Genomic DNA, 17,910 nt, shown 5'->3' on the forward strand with positions numbered 1-17,910 from the left:
GAAGATAATTACAGTATCCACCTCTTATGGTTTCTAAGAGGATTAATAAGTTAATACATGAAACGCATTTGGCACAGTGCCCAACAGATTCTTAAGCCTTAGTATCTGAAGGTGTCCACATCAGTGTTGTTATTTATTGCTCTCATGAGTTCATTTCTGCTAGGCTTCATCCCAGTGGCCTCTGCTCTTCACTTTCTTAAGCTGTACTTTGTTTTGTTCTCAGACCACTCTCCTGGACAAGGAATCCTCTAAAATAGGCATATTATCGGGGAAACTGACTCCCTCTTGGAAGAAATAAGCCACACTCCCCAGGAAGGCAGGCAAAGGATGCTCCCCAGAAAGGCCAAGCCCTCTCTTGGTTTTGCTGAGCCAACTCTAGGAGACTCAGATGATGTGGCGGTGTTTGTAGCCTCAGTTCATCCAAAGTCATCTGGGAGAGGGATGTCGGGTTTACCTTGACATCTGCAGAGCCAGCCACCGGAGTCCTTTGGGCCTGTATACGGCATGGCATTGTTCTGAACCCAACTGACGTTCTCCACTCATGTTTCATTTCAGAAGCCAGGCACCCTTGGAGATAAACTCTATGTGGCAAGACAAAATGGCCACCTAGAAGGTCGATTGGGATAAAAGCTGTTTTTCTAGGCTATAGAAATGCCAAATAGGAACTACTCCCCTCTAGTGTTTTAAGTTTAAAATATCTATGTCTTGCAGCCCCTTTTCTCTCTCCTTCTCTAGCAAGGCTACATTCTGTGGTCCAACTCCTGAGTTTTTGAAGCTGGCAGCTGGCATAGTTCTTGGCTTTGGGTGTACGAAGTATGTGTGTGCGATTCTCTCTTATTAGCCATTCTCTTTATCCCGGTAGGAGAACTGGATTCTAGGACATCTGCTGGTTTCTAGGGACTGTAGAGGGCATATTCGGTGTGACCAGGTTGCAGGTTAGGATTGCTATAACCTGTGTATTTTTTGGCCTCCTCACAAAAATGTCAAGCCTGTTTAATAGAGCCGAAACTGATGCTACATCCGCTCCTTTGCTAGAAAAGATTCAATTTAAAGATTAGTTATACGAACAATAGCCCCCTTTTCACCTAATTTTTATGTTACACATTCTTCTAATTTTGCTAGCACTGCCTCCCCCAGACAATCAGGGCTCTGTCGGAGAGCTTTCAACCACCTTCAAAAAACCACACACACACACACACACACACACTCACACACCAGTACGATGTGAGCACTTCACAGTCCGCTTCATTCATAGGAAATCTGTAGAAAATATAATTAACCCTCTTTTACTAAGAGGATGTAAAGGGCACGAGGGGGGTGGTACTAGATCAGGGCTCTAAGGATTGGGGGTGGAGCCCCTCCATCTGCAATATATCTGAATTCCGACTTTATGCTGCTGTTTGTTTATTTCTTGTGTTCTTCTTACTGATTTACTTGTGTTGTTTCTTTTTTCATTTTTGGGCATTTATAAAACAAAGGAAAAGAAGAAAGTAACAACCATTTTATTTCCATCACCTCTAATTAACAGGTTAACATACATGCATCCAGGCTCTCTCTCCTCTTACCCTCTTTTAAAACGCTATTGATTTAATAAACCTGATACATGCTCATATTAAACCAAAACTGATACCCTCAGTACAGAAAGGTACAAAGATGAAAGTTAAAATAATAAACGTGAAATACCATCCTCCAGAAGGAAAAATTCTTAACATAAAGTGAAGGTCATTTCCTCCATGTATAGATATAAAAGTATTGATAGACATATTAAATAGATGGGTAGAAACAGTTTATCAAGATAGAATTAGTCTGTACACATTCTTTTAATGACAAGTAGTTAAATGTAACTTTGAGTTTAATAAAAGAAAATCTGAATTGAAATAGATGGTTTTGGTGGACCAAAAAATTTTTTGTATGTTATGAAAGATTATTTTCTACAAGAATTCTCCAAGACTAAAAAATTAACTTTTTAGCTTATGAAAAAAAGAATTTATTGGCTCATGTAAGTAGAAGGTCCAAGAAAAGTGCGTTAATTCTGGACGCGGCTGCATCTAGGAATGGCAGTGAGATTGTTGGTCTCCATCTCTCTCCCTTCCCCCTTAACTCTTGCTCTCTTTTCTTTGGTTTGGTCCATGCTCAGCCCAGCTTTCTCCACCTGGTGGCAAACGTGGCTGTGGGCAGCTCCACACTTACATTAGAGTAAAATAGACAGGTTGAAATTGTCAAGAGGGTGGACTCATTGCATCTCCTTTGTGTAATTGCTTGTCTCAATTTTAGACAACATTCATGACGTCCTGCTCTAAGACATAGGAATATTAGCATCATCATACTTCTTCCCCTGTTTCTTCCTGCTAGACACCAGTTTTTGATAATTCCTATGTTTACGTCATCCAGATGTATAACAGTCACATTTATTATATAATTCTCATGGTGGTTTAGTGTTGGTTCAACATAAGAATGAATTCAGTGTTCACTACCCTTCCTTCTAATGTGGTTCTCCATTCCTGATGTCACTATTCTGATTTATTACTAATCAGTTGAATTTTACTATCAAGCAGCTTCTTCAAAATTGTTCATTATTACTGTATGCCTGATGGCTTTTCCCGTTTGAGATTGTCTCCATGTTGCTTTGATTTTTGAATGGTGTCTTAAGTAGGTACAATTTTCTTGGGACATACTTTTTGCTTCAAGCATTTGTCATTGTGCCGATGTCTTCTGGCTTTGAATTTTGCTAAGAATTCTGAGGCCAACCTGATTTTGCCTTCCCACTTACAAGTATTTTTTTTTACCTGCTTTTTTGCTTAAAGAATTATTTCTTTATCCTTTAAGTTTAATAACTGAACGAGAATATGTCTTAATGTTCAACATTCTCTTTCACATTTTCCTGGAATACTGGATGCTCTTTTAGTCAGTGGATTTAAGTCTTTCTTTCTTTTGGGACATCCTCGTATACTATATATCTAAATGCATCTTGATTTTGAGTTGTATTCTCTATTATGGGGTCCCAATTATTATTATGTTAGATTGCTTTTTTCTGACCTCCATATTTATTAGCTTTTTTCATTGTTTTAATATCTTTGTGAATTTTTTAAAAACTTTGTATGAGGTGGATTATTTCAAATCTCTGGAACAGTGATATGAATTTATATTTTACTGCATATTTGCCATTTCTGGAACTCTTTATTCCATCTTGTAGTTCCAAGTCCATCTACTATCATTTCTCTTTAGGCTTAAAAAACTTCCTTTAGTGTTTCTTATAGAGCGTATCTGCTGAAAACAAATTTTCTGTTTTTAATTATATGAAAATGTCTTTATTTTGCCTTAATTTTTGAAGGATGGTTCCACTGGATATAGAATCCTGGATTGAATGTTTTATTTTCCTTTCAGCAATATAAAAGTGGTATTTCACTGTCATCTGGCCTTCATTGTTTCTAGTAATTCAAATCATTGTTCCTCTGAATGTAATATGTTTTTCACCCCTCTGGCTGCTTTCCAGATTTTCTCTTTATTTTTATTTTAGTAGCTTAATATGATAAACTTAGGTTTGATTTTTTTCTCTATATTTACCCTCCTTCAGATTTGCTGAGTTTCTCAGAACTGTGGGTTAATGTTTTTCACCAAAATTGGGGTGATTTTTGCCTTTACCTCCCCAAATATTTTTTCTGCCCTACTCTCCTTTTTCCCTTTGGAGACTAGAATCACAAATGTGTGTTAAACTGCTTGATATCGTGCCACAGGCCACTCAGTGCTGATTCATTCTTTTCCATTTTTTTCGCTGTTATTCAGATTGGCTAATTTCTATAGATTTATCTTCAAATCACTGACCTTTCCTTTGGCCATCTGTAATCTGCTGTTAAGCACATCCAATAAAGTTTTCATTTAATATGTTGTATTTTTGATTCCAGGGTGTTCATTTGGTTCCATTTCTCTGCTGAGATTCCTATCTTTTTGGTTTTTAAAGACTGGCCCTGTGCTAACATCTGTTGCCAATCTTCTTCTTTTTTATTTTTTCTTCTCCCCAAAGCCCCCAGTATGTAGTTGTATATTCTAGTTGCAGGTCCCTCTCGTTCTGCTACGTGGGATGCCACCTCGGCATGGCCTGTTGAGTGGTGCTAAGTCCGTGCCCAGGATCTGAATCGGTGAAACCCTGGGCCATCGAAGTGGAGTGAGCGAACTTAACCACTCGGCCACGGGGCCGGCCCCTCCTTATCTTTTTACTATTACTGTATACTTTTTAAATTCTTGAAATATATTTTTAACTAGGTGCTTTAAAGTCCTTCTCCACTGATTCCAACATTTGTGTCATTTTGGGATCAGTTTCAATGACTACTTTGACTCCTGAGTATGGGTCACATTTCCCTGTCTCTTTTCATATCTAGTTTTGTTTTATTTTGTTTTTATTGTAGCTTGAACATTGTGGGTGATACATTGTAGAGACCCTGGATTCTGTTGTCTTCCTCTGAAGAGTGTGGATTTTTATTTTAGTATGGAGTTAAATTACCAGGTAATCCTCTTGAACTGGTGGGGGCTTGCTTTCATGCTCTTTGACGATGGTCTGTTACGGTTTTGCCCTTTTTCTAAGGGTGAATCCTTGGTTCTAGGACATAGTCTTTATTCCTAAGATTGGCCCTTCTGGGATTTCCATGAAAAACCTGAGATATTTTCCAAGACCCTATAATTTGGCAGAATTCAAACTCAACACTGTGTCTTCCCTCCTATGACCAGCAGCTGAAATCTCTGCTCAGCTTTTTCAGGCTTCTAGCTATTTCTTTCTGTGACTCCTTGGAGTGTCCCTCTTCATGTGTGGTTCAGGGATCAGCCAAAGATTTGGGGAAATGTATATGCATATTTGGGGATCCTCTATTCAGGTTTTCTGTGATTTCCTGCCTCAATTTTCAGATGGTCGGGTTGCCTGAAATTCCATCTTCTAACACCTTAAACCAGTAAGTTTGTGGTTTTCTGCTTGAGCCTTAGTCACTCAGCACTCTGTGGACTGGGGGTGCCCTTAAGGGAAGAGTCATATAAACACAGATCTCACCCAATGCACCCTCCATCTTTCAATGGTTGGATTTCTTCCAAGTCTGCTTGATTTTGGTTGCCCTCCACCATCTGTAGATAGTTGTTTTTTAATATTTTGTCCAGAGTTAGTCCAATACAAGCTGCTCTGCCATTATTGGACTTGAAACCCCACAGTAATTTGATTTTAAATAGTTTGTATTCTGTACCATTAGTTCCATAATGAATTGTTACTGTCTTCATTTTGTTTCCTTAGGCCTGAATTTCCATTTTTATCTCACTTTGTGGGGTTAACATCTTATCTTAAGAGATATTATCTTTTAAAAATTTTAGAAGTTCCATTTATTCAGGAGCATTACGGACACCAAAAGAGGCTCTGCCACATTAAGATTTTATTAACGGAGAATAAGCTTCACTCGGCAACACAATCGAGTCATTTCCAATGTGGTATGGCCCAAAGCTGTGTTATCATCAGTTCCTCTTTCTGTATACAACTGTATCCATTAGGACTCCTTTTGTTGCAAATGACACAAAATCTGTCTCAGAGTGGCTTAAGCACAAAAAAGGAATTTACTGACATGCATAACTGAGAAGTCCAGGGATTTGCCATATCATGTGCTGCTTGATCCACAGGCTCAAATGTTGTCCCCAGGACCCAGTTTCTCTCTGTCCATCTCTTACCTATACCATCAGCGGAGCATGAGCTCCATTCTTACATATTCTCACCTCATGGTGGAAAGATGGCCACCTAAGCCTCACTTTGGTCTGAGTTTGAGTCCAGTAGGAATATGAGTGATTGGCTGTTTCTCAACAAGAGCCGTTGACTCTCACTGGCTCCGGCTGCAATATTACCTGACCCTGAACTGATTACTGTGCCGGGAGAATGTGATCCTCTCGTTGGCAGCCCTCAGTCAGTGGCCGCCTCCAGAGGCAGGGCTAGAGTCGGCTCCACTGAAATGCATCAATTGATGGTGCAGGAAGAAGTCGTTTTCCAAAGGAAAACTGTAATAAATTCAATATAAGACAGGTCCTCGGACTCTGGAAGACCACAGAACAACAGATGCTCTCAACGACAGAGTAGCGTGTTGGTTGGTTGGTTGGTTCCAGGTTATTATTTTAAAAGTCAAAGTTCCTGAATGCCATTAACATTTCTGCTCATCAGCTGACCTTCAGGGTACGTCTCAGGACCTATAGGAACCACCCTCAGAGAATCCATGTGAGTCTCCCAAGCAGACAACCTGAGATGGTCACAGAGAGCTGGGATGCCCCGGAGCCCAACTACCATTTACAAAGATGGATTATTCCAGGCTTATTGAAGGTAAAATAGGTGTTTGCATTTTACAAAATCAAATAGAAAAATATTTCTTATGGACATTAAGATCACACATCCATTTAAAAATATTTAACATTCTAAGCAAAAGATACAGTGCCAGGACCCATGGAAGCTGCAAAGGCCTCCAGTTGGCTCAGTTCATTCCTTCTTATTTATCCCTGGCTTTTAAAAGAAATGAGGCTCTGCTCTGGTACAGTCTGTTTTTGCAAAGCTTTAAATCTTTAGAGAAATGTGCAGGAGAAAAGCATCTGAGAACCCTATCTGGAATTTGTTTTCAGTAACCCAGACAAAACTAGAAAGAGTAGATTGAGCTTCTTTTCTACGTAGTATGAAAAAGAATTATTCTGCAGGACACAGCAAAGCCAGCGTGGGTGTACTCTGCTTTGGGGCACTTAACTTTATTTATGGTCTCTGTTTCTTGTCACTTCTCAGGTTATCTGGGAACTTTTAAGGCAAATGTGCAGACTGGTTCGTTTCTCTTAATCAGTGTAAGCATCGTTTCATCCTTAGCCCGGATTGTGCTGTCTTGGTAGATAAAGAGGTTATCATCATGTTATTCTCACATCTAACCTTTAGAAGTTAAAAATAAAATAAAATAAAATTCCACATCTGAAGGGTTTTGCAGATCTCTTATCTCAGTTTGATGTATGGTGGCTGGTGTTCAACTTGATACTTTTAGGATTAAGAACAGGTTTGAGACCTTCAGAGAATTTTTTTCTTCTTAAGTGTCTAACCCATGTTTCTGGAATATTTCCACAATATTCTTAACTGGCACACTATCCTCTGTCCTAGATGCCAAGAAGAAAACCAATGACTAATTACTATTTTTACAGGCCTTTGCGGCAACGAGTGTCAGGCTTGGCGGTCCCTCCAAGTAGGGGGGGGTGCTGACCTGGGCATCTCATTGCGTACTCTGAAATTTTCACAGTTTTCCAAATATTATTTGTACTCAGTTTTATTTAAAAGATAAATATCTCATATTTGTAAGAGATACGGAAATTGGAAACTAAAAATTTTAAAACAACCTGTTGCCAGCTGCCCAATGTCTAATGACTCGCCAGCGTTTCAGAGTGATCAAGGTCTGCCTCAGTGGTTGGGGGTCGGAGGGTGTCAGCTGAACCTCCTGTGGTCTTCCTCTGAGGACTGTGACATTTTGGGGGACATCTTATTACATGACCCACTTGCTTCCTGGAAAACAAGTGATGCCACACAGTGAGAAAGCGGGCATTTCAGGATGGCTAGGAGGTTTCACACCGAGAACTCTAAGCAAGGCAGGCTCGCTAAGGGCTCGTCCAGCCTCTGGGCCTTGCTCCCTCTGATCCAGTCTCTGAACCATAGCTCAGGTGATTTTGAAAAAGCACAACTCTGACCTTGTTGATACCCTGATGAAAACCCAGATGTCACTTTGTCACTGCATGATTACAGCCCTTCAGTGGCGCCCCCTAATCCCTTCAGGGTGAAACCCAGGTTCGTGTGCATGCCTTGCAAGGCCCTAGTGGTCTGGCCCTGCTGGCTCTTCACCTGGTCTTTGTCATGCCCCTCTCACTCGGAGTGGCAGATGGGGAACGTCCCCTGCTATTTTCTCTCCTCTCTGCTCTGCTAACCCCCCCAGCTGGCATCTTTGCCCTCCTCTCTCCTTCTCATCCTCCCACTTCTCTTTACACTCAGATATTAGCTCCTCCAGGGGACCTCCCTCACACTCGCTTCCCTAAAACCTGGGCCAGAGCATGTCTACTGGCTTCTGCTCTGGACTGGAAGTCCCTGTACGGAACCATCTTCAGTATTGCGTCCTTGGGGCCCAACACGTGTCCAGCATGTCATAGATACCCAGTAAATATTTGTTGAATGAATCTAAGCATAGTTTACAGTTTTTTCACAGGTGGGGCTGGGAAACAGAAAAAGATAGTTGAGAACTGTTTGGTTTGTTTCCTTTAAAATAATTCTTTCTGAAGGTGGTGTCATTTAAGAATTTCTGTTGGTTTTTTTTTTGACATCCTTCTGTGTCTGCCATTTTACAAAGGGTCTCTCTTGATCTATGGCTAGCCAGACTGAGCATCAGATAACGAAAAGCCCTGGGAATGGTTTACTTGGATGTGAGGTGATGGAAGCAAATGAATGGACTTCCCACTTTCCTTCTAAGCGATACTTGTTAATAAATAGTGATGAAGTATTTCCTCCTAGTTTTTTTCCTTAGAACATCTTGTCTGAGGGAAGCAGGAGGAAAACTTGGAAAACTGTCCTTTGAAACATTCATTAACTGAAAGATGGTGTTAAAGAAAATATATGCCTCATGGAAATACCGTTTAGTTATCACACATATGGGATACATTTTACTAAGTCCAAAAGTTTCTGAAGAAAAGAATCCCATAAATATACAAACTGCCTTATTTTGTTATTCAACTCCATTCAAAAGTGCTACAGGGAATTTAATATAACAAATGTTGGCCTTTGAAGACCACACCTAAAACTTTACTATTGTTGGCATATTTATTGAAACACGTAGCATAGATGATTGATTGATTTCTATGCTGTTTTGATGAGCTCATGTTTAAGTCTTGATTTTGGTTCAATGCTGGGTTTTGTCTTTGGAATCCTATTTGAGAGATTTTGTACAATACAAGAATAGATCCATTTCGACTTTTATTTCTGTAAGTAGCAGAACTCCCCGGAACTTTGTTTTTCATGAATAAACTGTTAAAATTAGATAGTACTGGTTAGAGGGTTTCCTGAGAGTCCAGCTCTGAAGTGTCTCCCAGTTGTCTTCCCCTCCCTAGCTCAGACCCCCAGAGCAGCACCACCTGGCTCAGGGGGGTGAACTCACGTGACTGATATGGTCATGGCCATATGACGTGCTACATATCTCACACACAAAAATAGATCTTGGAGGAGCTTAGTCTGCATGCAGAATCCTAGGCTTGTGTCAAATCTGCATGCAGCTCACACTTTCTGCTCTTTCTTTGCCAAAGCTGTAACAAAAGGCAGTTAAAGAGAAGATAAGATCCTGGCCAGTTGAATGGAAAACATGTAATAAAATGAGTATCTTACCACTAAACCCAGATCTCTTTTCACCAACTCTGAGCCACCTCTGACATGACCAGGGATCCTTGGGGAAAATGCTCTGGACTCGCATCAAGTGAAGAAAGTATTCCAGCAAAGTTAGATTGTGAGAATTCCTCTTACTGAAAGAAGCTCTTTGTGGAAATGAGGGGGAAGAAGGGGGGAACCTTGGAGCTTGGCCGAAGGCTTAATGCCCAACAACTCCCCTGCCCTCCTCTTGCAAAACAACCCACTCAGGCTCCAGTGTCAGGAGACCACTGTGATCCCAACTCTTCTTGTAGGTTTTCAGGAGTGTCCAGGTTCACCTTAGCTTTTGGTCTGACCCCTCCCGTCTTCAAGCTGTTGTGAGCCCAGGAAATTATTAGGCAATAACTACAGCTAGGTACCCTTAGTCCTTGAGGGAGGGAATGATGAAATGCCTGCCCTCAGGGAGCTTCCACAGAAAGGAGCATCTCCTCCAAATGATAAGTTCAGGGACAGAGGCCCCTAAGACAAATGTCTGCTGTGTTCAACATTACCCGTGAAAGTTGCTAAGGGAGGCACTGTGTTGGAAACTGATGTTCATTGACAATTCATCTTTCAATGCGTCCAACATTGTGTTTCCCTCCCTTGGATTGTCTCTGATCACTGCTTCTTCTGTTGAGCACTAAATGAAGGAATCGACTTGCCTCTAAGAGCCATATTAGAAAAATATATACTAAACATGAGCTATGTTCACTCTGGGAAACCCACAATAAGGAGGTAGGGAGGAAGGGAGATGCAACGGAGGAGAAGACCACATGGACACTCATCTCCATTTACATCCTCCGTTTACTCAGGCACTTGCTCCTTGAGGGAGAATTGCCTGTGCTGTTTAAATTGTTATTCTTCCTTTTCCTCCCCTAATCCACTCAGCTTCACTCCTGCCCTCTTCATGTTTGCCAATAACTGAGTGTGTGTATGACGTTACTCCTTCATAAACTGAACCGGAGACTTCATGATGGTGGAGAGCTTATCTGTTTCAGTCATTCCTGTCTTGCTGGTGCCTACAGCATCTGCTATTTTCTGTGACACTTGTTAAATGAGATAAAATATTTAGGAAGAGACGACGTGAGAAAAGAAAATAATAATAGGAGACGTTCTGAGTGGTATTAAATGGGTGAAATCAGTTTGGGAGCTGAGAATGAGTCTACCAGCCAAAACTGATCAAGGACAGCTCCCTGAGGGGGTTAGGATTTGAACTGGCCTCTGACAGTAGAATTGAATTAAATAGGAAGATGGAGCCTGAAATATACAAACACTGGATGAGTAGAGATAGGAAAAATAGGGCGTGGTCCTAGAATTCTGGGTAGACTAGTTAACTAAGAAGGTTAATAGACTAAAAGTAAAAAAAGTACATAATTAACCAAAAAGTTGGACTAAACTGAAGTAAAATCTTACATTTCCAACTGGTCCCTTCTTTGATATTTCGGCTTTTTCCCCACACACCCTCTTTGACTTCTCAATTATCCACTAGGATTCTCTGTATGGAATTTCCCATGAGTTGGAAACCTATTGGTTTCATCTTCCTGGGTAGGATCTGAGGAGGGACTCAGGTGGTATATAACTCTTGAAATTGGGATTCTCAGTGACTGAGGTGGACTGAGTCCACCTTCTCTGTGAAATGAGGCAAAAATGGATAAAAAAAGGTGCTTCAAAATACTTGGGGCAAAATCAAAGTGACTGTAATATGATGTAATGTGATTTCTGTATATTTTTTCAGATGTGTATTTACAGGAACAAATAACGCTTTTTAAAAAAGGAAATATCTTGAATGAGGGTTGCCGATTTGGACCAATGGAATAATTCATATCGTGTAGTTGGCTTAATTATCAAAAAAGTGTTAACCGGTAGAGAATGCAGTCAAGCTCGGCACATTTCTCGGGGTTCTAATGATAGAGCAAATGCCATAATCAGCAGCACATTTCCTGCATTACTATGCAAATCACGCCGCCACTAAATTAATAGTTGTCATTTGTTGCGTTTCCTGGTTTCTCTTATCCCTTTCATTTTGGTATCAGAGATTAAGAAAAAAGGCATACTTCTATTTATCAGTCAACTTTTGACTACATGTATTTTCACTCTTTTTGGCCAAGCTCTAGTTCACTGACACAGACTTAATGGAAAGAAATGATAGTACTATTAAAAAATAATTATGGACTTAAAATAGCAGGCACGTTCTTAACCGCCATGTTATAATGGAGATGGGTTATGATTAGAACCTTAAACGTAACTGTGAATTATCTTCCTTCTGCTGTTTTAGTGGGCGAGGGGAAGAGTACACGTTGATTCTGAATAATATTTTTCCTTTTTAAAATTATTTTTGGCTGCAGACATAATTGAAAGATAATTTTGCTGTGCCTTACTCTAATAAGCCAGTTTAATGGCTTATCCGTGATTCACAAGGTGGGAGGGAGGGTGAGCTGCGTATCAGAATCAGCAGGGGGACTTTCTCAATGTGACGTCCCCTGAAGATTCTGACATATAGCCTAAGGGGGACCACTCCCCCGACCTCTTGCCAGCGGGAACAGCTTCCATTGGGTTATACAATATTGTTGAGTTATCTTGGGGAAATATGAGGGTTGAGATCTACCAGCTTGAATGAATTTTATAGCTAAAACAGCTAGGCCACTGTTACTTAACTCTCATGTCTTATAGGATAAGACGAGCTCCCGATTATTGAGTATTCATTATGTGCTAGTACCTTGCTAGGTGCTTACATACTTAGTGTCCAGTCTAAATAGTGTTCTCACCACATAGATGAGGAAGTAGAGGTTTAGCAAAGTGTGTTGTCTAAGACTGCCAGCTAAGTGGCAGTGATTTCCATCCTAGCTTTTCTGGCCCCAAAGCTAATCAACAAGGTCACTGTCAATTCAAACATCTGGGGCGTGGCCCTGTAATTACAGGGCATCTGTTACCGCCTGTCACCATCTCTTTTTGTCTTAGGATGGCAGCATCCTGACTCTCCTTTGGGGATCATTCCTCTCTCACCCTCAGTTCATGTGGCTCATACCCAGTGGTGACTCCAGGGATGGGCACCTTCTCTAGCTCAGCCAATAAATCACCATATTCTATAACTCCAGCCACAGTGACTGGTCCAGGGATGGGCACATGATCCTTATATGTATTATAAGGAATTGGCTCGTGCAATTATGGAGGCTCAAAAGTTCCAAGATCTGCAGTCAGCAAGCTGGAGACTCAGGAGAGCAGTGTGTGGTTCCAGTCCGAGTCTGAAGGGCTGAGACCCAGGAGAGCTGACAGTGTAAGTTGCAGTTTGAAAGCAGGCAGCTGGAGACCCAGGAAGAGCTGATGTGTCAGTCTGAGCCTGAAGGCTGGAAAGACCCATGTTCCAGCTCAACAGTCAGGCGGGAGGAGTTCCCTCTTACTCTTGGGAGGGTCAGCCTTTTTGTTTTATTCAGGCCTTCAACGGGTCGGACGAGGCCTGTCCATATCAGGGAGGGCCATCTGCTTTACTCAGCCTACTGATTCACATGTTAATCTCATCCAGAAGCAGCCTCACAGACACACTAAGAATAATGTTTGACCAAATGTCTGGGCACCCCGTGGCCTAGTCAAGCTGACACCTCAAATTAACCGTCACAACCTTGGAGAGCAGAGCTGAGTGATGCTGTAAGACTGATGACTTAATCATTGGCACTCCTAGATCTAGCCATGTCTCATTTTCTCCCTCGGGTCTTTTCAGTCACATGAAATAAATCCTCCGTTCCTGCCCCCCTTTTGGAGGGAGGAGGGAAGAGTTCTTACTAACATGAACCCCTTGTCATCCAATATCTCCAAGCTTTCACACAGATAGCCCTAATGAAACTGGTAAAAGTGGGAGAGCTGAGCAAATGCCCACTGTACTAAAATGCATTGGAAACACATATGAAGGTGAAATTGCTGGTCCCCCTGAGACAGGAACCAACCTAACTAGACATGGTCATCCACAAGGCCCCTGGCCTAACAAGGTTAGGCCCCTAACCAATTGGCAAGCTAGGAGAATCAGATAGAGACCACCAAGATCCAGGTTCCGCAGCTTTAGGACTTTCCCACTTACTCATGTGCCCTAGCACCCAGGAGTTGGCTGAAGGTGACCTTAGCCCCATTACCATACTAAAAATCAGACCCAGGGTGGAGAGCTAACATGCTAATGATACATGCAACGCATGTGGTGGCGTGTTGGACAACAGCTCAAGTGCAAGAAAAACCCCGCCTTTATCTGCCATGACAAGGCCCTCCTCCTGGGCCTTTGCCCCACAATCCTGTACCCTAACAAGCCCCTTTCCGTACCACACCGGCTCCCTCGTGCCTCCCTTGTGCACAAGCTAATAATCTTTTACTTTTCTACTGCCGTTTGTTGTCTCTCTTGATTTCTATCCTGGGAGACAGCAAGGACCCAGTGTGCCAACAACAGCCCTGTGTATGTTCCCACTGAGGTTGGGATCAATGGCTTAGCCCCCAAGGCAAGCACGTTGTCTCTGGGCATCTGACACGACAGCAACAACAGGTATTACAAAACTGAAATGTGTTCAATACATTTGCAATCTTTCAGCAATTTTAAATTCCTACATTGGTCAGTGTTTTTCAGTTCTGTTTATTTAGATTTGAAGCAAGATAGCCCTGTGGTCTTGTCCTCATCTTTTAAAAGTTAACCTGGTTTTTCTGCTGAGATATTTGGAAGAAACTCTCAACAGCAAAAATTAGGTCTTGAATGCCTTCTTATTTCCAGAGTCATCTTTCAGGCTGTCCTTATACTCATGAATCTGTCCACAAACCCTTGCATGTATACTTTTTTGTGATATAGGAATGAGACTAAAAAGGCATAAATTCTAATTACTTCCCAAAGTACTTTGTGCTCCTTTAGATATGTCCACGAGTGCTGGTTCAGGATTCATTCAGAAATGCTTATTTCTAAAAATAAGAGGAATCCTCCAGTAATTAATGCAGAAACCCATCTCACAGCAGAACAATACGCTTCATTTCTGGCCAAAGGCCTCTCTTTGTGCTATAAAAGGCCAAGACTTCACTATTGCCTGCTCATTTAAAACTGTGCACTGCTTGAACTGATGTGTACCCACTACACCTGTCTGACGGTTTGATGCGTCCATAGAACATAGAAACAATAAAGCAATCTAGGCTTGCAAAACTAGAAAGACACTTTGAACAAGCTTATAACTCAGATGCTATCATCCATAAAATGGAGCAGTGGATATGTTCTTGGTCTACTTCCTAGGACAATTTTGAGAATAAACTCAAGTACAAAGTATGAACAAGTACATTAAAATACTCCCAAAGGTAGTTATTCCATATTATTCTTTATAACATGGAATTGGGGTTTTCTAATGGGGTTAAGTGATGAGTAGCTTTTCAAACTAAAGCCATTTGAAGAAACTGGTAGTGTAACGTCTCCTAGGGGTGCCACTGGAGGACGGGGGTTCCCAATCTTTCCCACCACAGCATGGGTGACAGTCACAGCCTGCGGGAAGCCCAGATTCCTAAAATCTCTGCACTCCCCTGCACTCCACTATATTTTCTGGCATATAGAGCCCTCTGTGAAAGTGTCGTCACAACGAGGAATGGGCTGTCAGCAATGGTGGCTCCTCTGGCCTGCGATGTGGTCAGACAGGAGAGGGCAGAGAGAGTGATGGAACCCCCCGCCCCGAAAACACTCCACATCTGTCCCTCTTTCCCTCTCATGAAGCAGATGGGAATGCAAATGGGTGAAAACCGGTCATTAGGGGCTAACCTGAAATCTGCTGTAATTTTTTTAATCTTTTAAAGTTTAAGAACATAGCTGCTTAAACATAAACTTAAGCAAAAATTACTTGAGGTCTAACTCACAAATGAATTTGACCCCCAGTGGGTCCTGACCCTGAAGATGAGAATCACCCGTGTGGGTGGTAAGTGGAGCTATTCGGTGGGAGAGATTGGGATCCCGTGTCCATAAACATTTGGGCAGCTGCTCCTCCCAAAGACTAAAGGTGTCTTTGGCATTTCAGAGTGAACCTCCATTTTCTCATTTATGAAATCGGCGTAGTATTAGGACTGGAGACAATTTATGAAAGTGAATCTTACTTTATAATATGTAACAGTAGAGTGAGTGGGCTTCCGGGTCCCAATGACTTAGAAAGCATTATTAAGCACCAAGTTTTTGCTGTGCATCCTGTGGGCGTGTCTAGAGGAAAATGGAAACAAACTGAGCATATAATCCATGCCTTCCTGGAGCCCCCCACTGATGGGGAAGACAGACACAAGCCCAAGGAGTTCTACTATAGCTAAGTGTGGATAAAACCTACATGGAAGGACAGAGAAAGTTCCATGAGAGTGGGATTGGAAGAGGAGGGTAGCAAGTGTTTGCATTGAGCCAAAATAGATACTACTGTGATGCTAGGAGTTCCCCCCGCCCCAAAAAAGCCATTCCACCTTAACACATTTAGGACTGTGCAGAAGGAGAGTCCTTTTTTTTTTTTTTTTTAAATGAAGTTTTGCTCCCGGGAACACAAAGCCATTTCTTGGTGGCTTCCCAGGGAGCAGAAAGAAAATTACAAGGGTGTGAACTGCAGTGATTACAAAGAAGTAGAGAAATGAGTCTCTGTCAAGTGCATATGTTCCCTGGATTGGTGGAACCCATTTCAGCTTTTATTGCACACACACACAGGCTACCAGGCAGCAGTGTCGTAGACGGGGCACAGAGCAGACTCTTGCAGCCACTAAGAGTATGAGGCTGTTTTCTTCCTTGAAGAATTTTTGCCCTTAAAGAAAAGAACAAAATGCTTTCCTTCCTTACAACTGCAACAGTCAACTAAGTGACTAACGGCCTCCCCTCCTTGGGGCGGCCTGCCCACTGGAAGGTGGCATTATCTCGCCTCTGTTGTCTGGCAGGGCCTGGCCTGTGACCTGGGAACCTCAGAGCTGGCCTGGAGCTTCTCCTTGTTGAGTGCCTGCTTAATGTGCAGGCTGCACTGGGACCAAATCCAGCCCTTGATTTCCCCGGAGCTGGGCAGGGCAGCTTCTGATGCTGAAGGAGCCCTGGATCCATGTAAGCCCTGCGTGGAGGAGAAGGCTGGAACAATGGCTTGACTGGAGTGACCATCCATGGTGAGGTCGCCAGTGTCTGGTCCAGAGGTAATGACAGTTGTGCGAGCCCTTCGCTCAGGAGCCCCGTGATTAATGTGCCAACACGAACACAATTGGACAGGCTTACTCCTGAAACGGGGTCAGGGCAGGGCAGGCCCAAATGCAGGCAGGTGTTGTTAAAATGTTGGGACAAATAGAAGCTCAGGCTATTTAACTGCCCCCTGCTCTTCTCATTCAACTGCTAAAGGAACGAGACTTGCATTGTTTGAACATTGCTGGTACATTCTAGACGCTTTCAGTAAGTTACTTGATCCAGGGTCATAACAATGTGGAAAGTGGGTATTATTTCCATTTTGTAGGTGAAGCAGACACTCGTAGATTAAGAAAGTTGCCTGAAGCTGTTGCATTAATAAGCCCAGTAGAAAAACTGGGATCCAAACCCAACCTTGCCAGACTAGCACCATTTCCATAGGCTCCCTTCTAGAATGATCCTCGATGAGGTTGGAGACCAGGTTTGTTGTTTTTGTTGTTGTCCCTTCTTTGCTTAGCCCAGAATCAGTTCTCTGTAAATATTCATTGAGGACCTAAGAGCTGTGCTTGTAGGCATGACCTTATGCCAAGCGTGGGAGAGACGGAGCACTGGCACCCTCCCGTGCAGATGCTCAAGTCCAGTAGATGAGATGTCTACAGACACTTATTGATCTTGTGCTGTAGGAAGGTGCCATGTCGGGAGCCACAGAGGAAGACAGGCAGGGCAGCTGCATTGCACAAGTCCGGGGGGCACCATTCACAATAGAAGTGTGTGGAATGAAGGTGGAAGAGGAGGGTCCTCCCCAGAAGGTCTCTCTCCCCGCTCTGAAAGCCAGAGCAGGGCTGCATTTATTGGGTTTCTCTGTTTCAGCTCTTGGTAAGAGCAGATGCTGTGGTCTAAAATATCATCAGCCTTCTTGTTTTTTGGATGTGGAAGAATACAGAATAGAGAAGCACTATTACCATCAGCATTTTGCAAATGAAGAAGACTGATGCTCAGTGACTTGCCCATGAGTTGACCCACTGAGAGCCCACCCCACGAGACCCTGGGTCTCAGCAAAAGTTGTTTCTCCCTAAACATGGGGCTGAACACAATAGTAATCAGCCACATTTCCCCTACATGTTGCATTTCTTCTGGTTATGATATATATTTTTTAATCTAGTAAAGCATGCTTGAAAGAGGGTAGGCCAAGAGATCCTGTTTACTATTTAGGCAACAGCTTCAGTGATGACTTTCATATGAACCTTATCAGTGTCAAACTAGAGTTTACTAACACTTTGCTAACTTATAAACAGGCTCCCACACACTCACTTTTGTGCTTATACAAAGAAACACATGTAAACATTTCAAAACATTTCTGGTGGGCAATTAATTTTTTTCC

At 42.3% G+C, this 17,910-nt stretch overlaps 2 long non-coding RNA genes across 11 annotated transcripts in view; one reads left to right on the plus strand and one right to left on the minus strand.

Annotated features, from left to right (window-relative positions):
* Positions 1–17,910, plus strand: part of LOC123283302 (uncharacterized) — a 203,439-nt gene that overhangs the window by 85,908 nt on the left and 99,621 nt on the right. The window lies entirely within an intron of this gene.
* The window catches only part of LOC106846937 (uncharacterized), a 39,463-nt gene continuing 21,553 nt past the window's right edge, over positions 1–17,910 (minus strand). For all 3 annotated transcript variants that reach the window (XR_011493490.1, XR_006515024.2, XR_011493489.1), the window contains one exon: positions 1–17,910. This exon is cut by the window's right edge and continues 11,780 nt beyond it. This is a non-coding gene — a long non-coding RNA (uncharacterized lncRNA).

The sequence above is a fragment of the Equus asinus genome, chromosome 2, assembly GCF_041296235.1.
Source record: "Equus asinus isolate D_3611 breed Donkey chromosome 2, EquAss-T2T_v2, whole genome shotgun sequence".
Taxonomy (NCBI): domain Eukaryota; kingdom Metazoa; phylum Chordata; class Mammalia; order Perissodactyla; family Equidae; genus Equus; species Equus asinus.